This window comes from Synchiropus splendidus, chromosome 1 (assembly GCF_027744825.2).
Source record: "Synchiropus splendidus isolate RoL2022-P1 chromosome 1, RoL_Sspl_1.0, whole genome shotgun sequence".
NCBI lineage: Eukaryota > Metazoa > Chordata > Actinopteri > Syngnathiformes > Callionymidae > Synchiropus > Synchiropus splendidus.
The window spans coordinates 35,282,704-35,290,759 of NC_071334.1; positions in this window are offsets into that span (position 1 = coordinate 35,282,704).

Below are 8,056 nucleotides of genomic sequence, written 5' to 3' on the forward strand. Positions count from 1 at the left end.
AATTCAGTTAGACAGCATGACTACAAATAACGATTTTACAGATGGAGAAAACGTAGGTGCAAGAGGATTAGAAGACAGTTACGATTATCATTATACCATTATAACATTCCATTCAACAGAAAACGCAGATCGATTATAAAATGTGTGAGAGTTCGGGTGACTGTCCGGACCATATAAAGGTACAGGCGCAGCGAGAAAATATTAGGCACGAGGTCCGAGACCCGTGGGAGATGGCCAGGTCCCGCCGCTCTCCAAGGCCGAGGGAGAGTCCCCTGAGCTGGGCAGGGGGTCCTGGTTCATGTTGACACAGCTGGGGTCACATGGCACCGCTGTGGTCACACATGACAGAACTCCGGTCACATGACACAGCCGGGGTCACATGACGCAGCTGGAGTCACATGACAGAGCTCCGGTCACATGACACAGCTGGGGTCACATGACGCAGCTCGGGTCACATGACACAGCTGGGGTCACATGATGCAGCTCTGGTCACATGACACAGCTGGGGTCACATGACACAGCTGGGGTCACATGACACAGCTGGGGTCACTTGACAAAGCTCGGGTCACATGACACACCGGTTGTCACATGACACAGCTGGGGTCACATGACGCAGCTCTGGTCACATGACACAGCTGGAGTCACATGACGCAGCTGGGGTCACATGAAACAGCTGGGGTCACATGACACAGCTTGGACCACATGACAAAGCTCGGGTCACATGACACACCTGGGGTCACATGACACAGCTGGGGTCACATGACGCAGCTCTGGTCACATGACACAGCTGGGGTCACATGACGCAGCTCTGGTCACATGACGTAGCTGGGGTCACATGAAACAGCTGGGGTCACATGACGTAGCTGGGGTCACATGAAACAGCTGGGGTCACATGACACAGCTTGGGCCACATGACGCAGCTCCGGTCACATGACAGAGCTCCGGTCACATGACACAGCTAAGGTCACATGACGCAAATCCGGTCACATGACACATCTGGGGTCACATGACACTGCTGGGGTCACATCACGCAGCTGGGGTCACTTGACACATCTGGGGTCACATGACACAGCTGGGGTCACATCACGCAGCTGGGGTCACTTGACAAAGCTCGGGTCACATGACACACCGGTTGTCACATGACACAGCTGGGGTCACATGACGCAGCTCTGGTCCCATGACACAGCTGGAGTCACATGACGCAGCTGGGGTCACATGACGCAGCTGGGGTCACATGAAACAGCTGGGGTCACATGACACAGCTTGGGCCACATGACAAAGCTCGGGTCACATGACACAGCTGGGGTCACATGACGCAGCTCTGGTCACATGACACAGCTGGGGTCACATGACACAGCTGGGGTCACATGACGCAGCTCGGGTCACATGACACAGCTGGGGTCACATGATGCAGCTCTGGTCACATGACACAGCTGGGGTCACATGACACAGCTGGGGTCACATGACACAGTTCCGGTCTCATGACACAGGTCGGGTCACATGACACAGCTGGGGTCACATGACACAGTTCCGGTCTCATGACACAGCTGGGGTCACATGACGCAGCTCTGGTCACATGACACAGCTGGAGTCACATGACGCAGCTGGAGTCACATGACGCAGCTGGGGTCACATGACGCAGCTGGGGTCACATGCAACAGCTGGGTTCACATGACACAGCTTGGGCCACATGACAAAGCTCGGGTCACATGACACAGCTGGGGTCACATGACGCAGCTCTGGTCACATGACACAGCTGGGGTCACATGACACAGCTCTGGTCACATGACGTAGCTGGGGTCACATGAAACAGCTGGGGTCACATGACACAGCTTGGGCCACATGACGCAGCTCCGGTCACATGACACAGCTCTGGTCACATGACACAGCTAAGGTCACATGACGCAAATCCGGTCACATGACGCAACTCCGGTCACATGACACATCTGGGGTCACATGACACTGCTGGGGTCACATCACGCAGCTGGGGTCACTTGACACATCTGGGGTCACATGACACAGCTGGGGTCACATCACGCAGCTGGGGTCACTTGACACAGCTGGGGTCACATGACACGGCTGGGGTCACATCACGCAGCTCTGGTCATTTGACACAGTTGGGGTCACATGACACAGCTGGGGTCACATGACACAGCTGGGGTCACATGACACGGCTGGGGTCACATCACGCAGCTCTGGTCACTTGACACAGTTGGGGTCACATGACACAGCTGGGGTCACATGACACATCTCCGGTCACATGACGCAGCTCCAGTCACATGACACGGCTGGGGTCACATGACACATCTCCGGTCACATGACGCAGCTCCGGTCACATGACACAGCTGGGGTCACATGACAGCTGGGGTCACATGACGCAGCTCCGGTCACATGACACAGCTGGGGTCACATGACAGCTGGGGACACATGAAACAGCTGCGGTCACATGACGCAGCTTGGGCCAAATGACGAAGCTCGGGTCACATGACACAGCTGGGGACACATGACACAGCTGGGGTCACATGACACAGCTCTGGTCACATGACCCATCTGGGGTCACATGACACAGCTGGGGTCACATCACGCAGCTCGGGTCAAAGGACACAGCTGGGGTCACATATTCCTAAATGCTAGTTACCTGAATGTAACTTCAGTTCTATGAACGCGCTTCGCTACTTCTACTGCGAGGCCCCGCCTCACGCCTGAGAATTTGTTGAAAAACTCTTGGCCCAGCTAGGCTGCACCTCTCCCACAAACCACCTGTTTGCTGCTACTCCACCTGCTTGGAACTCAGCAGCAGAACAGGGCCAACAGTTAGAGGACTTTGCACGTATTCATAGAACTGAAGTTTCATACAGGTAACATTTCTATATCATACGTGCTCTGCCCTCTAAGGGGCTTTGTTATTGTTACATACCAAGACGAAGACTGTAAGGATTTGTTTCCTCCCAGCATGGCCAACCATCAACCAAGCCTAAGACAAAAACAAAGACAATAGTCCCCTATCTCCCATCTAGTCGGGTCCGAGAAGGGCCAGCCACACTCTCCAACACCGAGCGAGCCACCGAACCTGTACCTGAGATATGCCCTGAGACCATATCTCAGAATAGCTCTCGTGGAGTACGCCTTCAGCCCCACTATCAACCCAATGGCATCAGAGATCCAATGAGACAGCCGTTGTTCTGACAGAGCCATCCCAGCAGAACGACCACCATAACTCATAAACAATCTGTCCGAGCGACAAAGGGACTGTATACGACCCACGTAATAATTCAGCACTCTGACCGGACATAGCAAATGCAACCAGGCAGACTCCTCATCTTGACGGACCTAAAAGAAGAAGTAATGACCTTTGCCAGCCCCAAAAGACATGCAGGCTGAATTCACTGAAAAGGCAGCCAAACCGCTCCCCCTCTTTGCAGAAGCCTGAGCCAAAATAAGATTCATCCAAGCTCAAGTGCTCCAAAGAGGTAGACTCCAGCGGCTTAAATGGGGAGCGAAGAGGTCTGCAAACTCCAAGGTGATCCCAGATCATCTCTATTATGACCTGTGAGAGCTCCCACTGGTCCATGAGAGCTCCCAGCCTCGACACCCGGTGTAGGGCTGGAGACCGCATGCCGCCCTGGCGGTGCAGATAAGCTACTGTCCGACCTGATCAGGACGTGCTGTCCTGTCAAAAGATTTGAAAAATGATGAGGGACCTTTTCCACCAACATCATTTCCAGAACATTTATGTTTAATGGGGATCCTGTCTATATCCAGGTAACATAATGCCAGAAGTAGTCGCATCCCCCGGAGGAGAAAACAGCTTACTGACACTTTGTCGTTGTCAATCTTTGCCGGTAAGGGCATCGCCATCTTGTGTCTTGCATTCTGGGAGACGAGGTGTGATTGGACTCCGAGTGAGGCATAAATGGCGACTACACTTACCTGCCCCACTAACAGAGCCAAAATAGCGGGCCTTCGACAAAAAACCCTTAGCATACCTTTCTTTGTCAGCTGTTTAGAAGCTCCCACTTCTCCCCGTGATGACAAAAGTCTCTTACCTTGTAAGACGCTGCAACTCAGAATCAGAATCAGAAAACTTTATTAAACCTTATTGGAAATTATGTTCGTTACATGCTCTGTACCCAACATATCGCAATAAAATAGAAATGACATTATAAAGTACAAAAAGCAATACAAGAGCTACTTTATAAGAGCTTTGAAACAATGTGCAAGAAAAAGCAGATTCAAGAACAGAGTGAACAGAAAAAACGTGCCAAAGAATCCTTCACTGTAGTTTTTTCAGGGATGGATTGCACAGTTTTATTGCCACAGGAAGGAAGGACCTCCTGTGGCGCTGAGTCTTGGAGATGTGTAGTCTCAGTCTATTGGTCCATGTGCTACTGTATTGGACCAGGAGCTCATGGAGGCTGGCCTTGCGGGTGTGAAGAAGTAGCTTTAGCCACACTGCTAACCAGCTTTAGAGAAGTCTGAATCTCCGAACTAGTAGCGCAAAGCACCTAACACATATCACGACTGACTGTCTCAATAGCAGTAGAAACGACACCAACATACGTCCTTTGCTTTTTTGTTATCAGAATGTTTGAACACAGGGGGAGGTTCAGGAAAGGCCCTGTACCTCTGACCGGACCCCCTAGAGTAGGGACCAGGGATCTTTGTTTTGGCCCGGCTTTGGATCTCTCGCTGGCCCCGTCCCCACGTGGTCTCCTCTGATGCGCCCAGCGTCCCCGGTCGGCAGGTCGGCCGGAAAAAGTTGGAGAAGCTGACGTACAACCTGCTGTAGTTCGCTGAACACCGAGAAAGAAAACAGCAAATGTCGTACAAGAGGCAACCTCCATTTAGTTAGAAGTTCATTCAACCAAAAGCGCAATTGTAGTTGGTGGTGACATCACATGGCACAGAACGCACCAGGCCATTTTTTTATTCAGTTGAATGTAAATAGATATTTCCTTTCCTTAAACAACGCATAATATCAAATGATACATTTATGCTAAATTAATCAGCAAGTGGGCCAGTAGGCTGAACACGCCCACTTCATTTTATAGTCAAATGATCAGTCAAGAAAAATGTTTTACTTGATGGCAGCGTCAACAATCAAATGAATTATCACAACTATTACCTAAATCTCATAAATGGGTTCTCTATATGCAACATGTTCGGACCTGATGTGGATGATCCAGATGTCTGAGCATGTCAGAATCAGCAGACCCTGCCGCCTGGTTTGACCCCCATTTAATGTATTTGGTGATGGTGGTCTCATGGTGGTCAACATTCAACATTGAATCAATATATTACCACAAAGTTACAGTCTGAAATGCTATAACATGCTGCTACAGTATCTTAAAATATAATTCTGTTTGAACTATCATGGTTTTGTTTATTTATTTTAATTTATTTTATTTGTGTTAGTATAAGTAAGCACTCCATGCCAGTTAGATTAGTCCTAAAGGAAACATTATGGTTCTGTTGTAGAGTCAGCACCAAACCCGATGAATGTTCTGTGGGTTTTATATTTTCATGCAATAAAAAAACAACATTCCACATGGCCTTTGCCATCCTTATTATTATTATCATTAATAATAATAATAATAATAATAATAATAATGCTGTTGTTGTTGTGGTTGTTGCTGTTGTGGAGAATATTAAATGAATAAAGGAAGTGCGTATTGAGAAGACAGCACGTCGTCATTGCTGAAGATAGAAATGTTTATGGACACCACTAGATGTCAGTGTTGGTCTGTCTGTGAAAAAAGCCTCGCGCTCTCCTTCTGCGGTAACTTCAACGGACACAAATATTTCTCCCAAACTGAAAACTGCTGGCACTACTTGTACCAGCAGTGCAAGTAGTAATACTATATCTGCCACAGTCAGTACTGCAGAAATGTCCCCTAACCTAAACAACAAACCATAAGATTGATACCCCCATGATTTTTAAGATGTAAATAATTCCAAGTTAATTATTTCAATGCCTGCATGAGTACTAAAAGGCATTACAAAGAAAAGACTGCAGCTCATTGATACTGACTCAATTTCCCAAGTGTTGTTTTGTTATATGTGCTTAAGTTTCAGACTAGTTGAAAGGAACTTGTGTAAAAAAAAACAACCAACATACAGTGCAAGGAAATGGCTACATTGACTGAGCCTCTGTGAGACTAAACCGGTGTCTTCAGCAGCAGGAGAAATGTTATTCTGTGTCTCTACCAGCATTGCAAAGACGCCAGAGAGGAGCCATGACACGCTGGCTGTTTTAGCCAATCCAATGCAGAACTTGTTTTCAACGACCTTGGTACCAACTTTGGTTCAGTATGCTACAGCTTGGAACTGTAATCTAAGACAGTGTGTGTGTTCCATTGTGAGCATTGGTGCTGCAGAAATAAACTGATTTCTTGCTGATCATTCTAATACAGGTACAAGCACTACTAATGTGCTGCTGCCAAATGGACAGTGCAATGAGATCACTGTCTCAGAGTCTGTCAGATACTGCTGACACCCTTGTGAGGTCAGTGTGAGATGGTGTTGGAGCACCACTAGGGATCTACATGTATCAGTGCATGTCCCAGATAACCCATTAAATTTCATTAGCAGTGTTGATTTGCACGACTGCAAACTTCTTCTATCGCAGTTGACTGCAGCTGCTGCAGACACACCACCGTCCGGCATGGAGCTGCTGAGACAGGCAACAAGCATCAACCTCCCTTCCCCAGTCAATCTAAGACTTTTTGAAGAGGGATTTCTTGCTCTGAAGTCTGTCTCCTTTGTCAGCTGGAAATAAAAGTGTTGGTGTTTTGGTTATCACTCCTTGATCTCAGTTTGTTTGCTAATAATAATAATAAGTTTAGACAGAGGATAAGTGGCACCTTCGTCTTTGTTTTTATTCTTCTTTGTTTACATTATTCCGCTGTGTAAATGAAGTTTCATCATCGGGGTTCTTTGGTCCTCTTTAAGCTTCTTCAGCCTCTCAGACGCTTTCCTTGCTGGCTGAAGCAATTCTTTCCTGTTTTTGAACAGGAAAAGACATTTCTATAATTGCCCTTGCAAGTATATGGTTGGTTGCATAGTTACATTTTTCACTGTTTGGCCACACTCTTATATATATTACCTTTATGCATTTTAACCCAGCTCTAATTAAATAGACCACATTTCATCTGGGTCCAGTTAAGAGCAGGTAGTAGAGGAGAGATCAGTGTTTTTATCTAGACACATTCATCAATTTCTATCAACAGTCAAATGTGATAGAAATCATAAAACATGTACGACTATTCTATTTACTATTAAAAAAAATATGTTTTCAACACCATAGAGTGGGAAAATATAAAAAAAAAAGACATATAAATTGCAACACTTCACATAAACACTCAAGACAAGACAAAGACAAGAACATGTTAGAAATCAAACATCCGTAATTGTGGTTTTATTTTTCCGAGCAGGTGCAGCTCATGTTTACGCACAAAGACAGATGGTGGGTAATGCTGTTTTCGTGCATGCTGGTCGAACAAAAGCGTCAAGATGGAAACTGCTCTGTGAAGCGCAGCAAAGCACTTAGCCCTTCAGTAAGGCTGTCTATACTTCCCAAGTTGTTGGGGTTTCATCGTGTAATGTCTAATAATGTAGTTCCTTACAAAAAAAAAAAGGAATCAAAACAACATGGCACAAGAATGGAGTGCACTGATGATTGAACGTCCTGCATTTGCAGGTAATTCTGACCTGGCAAATATTCATTGATAACAGACTATTGACCTCAAAACACCTCAGCTGGTGGCCTGAACCAGGCTGCGCCATCGTGTAAATTCATCCCGAGCAGGATTTAGATATGATCTCAAAAATGTCAAATTCAGTAGGTCTGTGCGTACTATCCTGTAGTGCCATTTTGGAGCTGCTGGAGGAACCACATCCTGACTCAGTCAGTACCTGCCTTGACAAAATTGCATCTGGCTCTTTCCAGCTCACGTCTGCTATTGCAGGGGAGATTTTTCAATCTCAGTGTTTTGAAAGTGAAATTTACATTCTTTAGTACATTTTTGGTTCCCATTTCCCCACTCATGAATTAGCA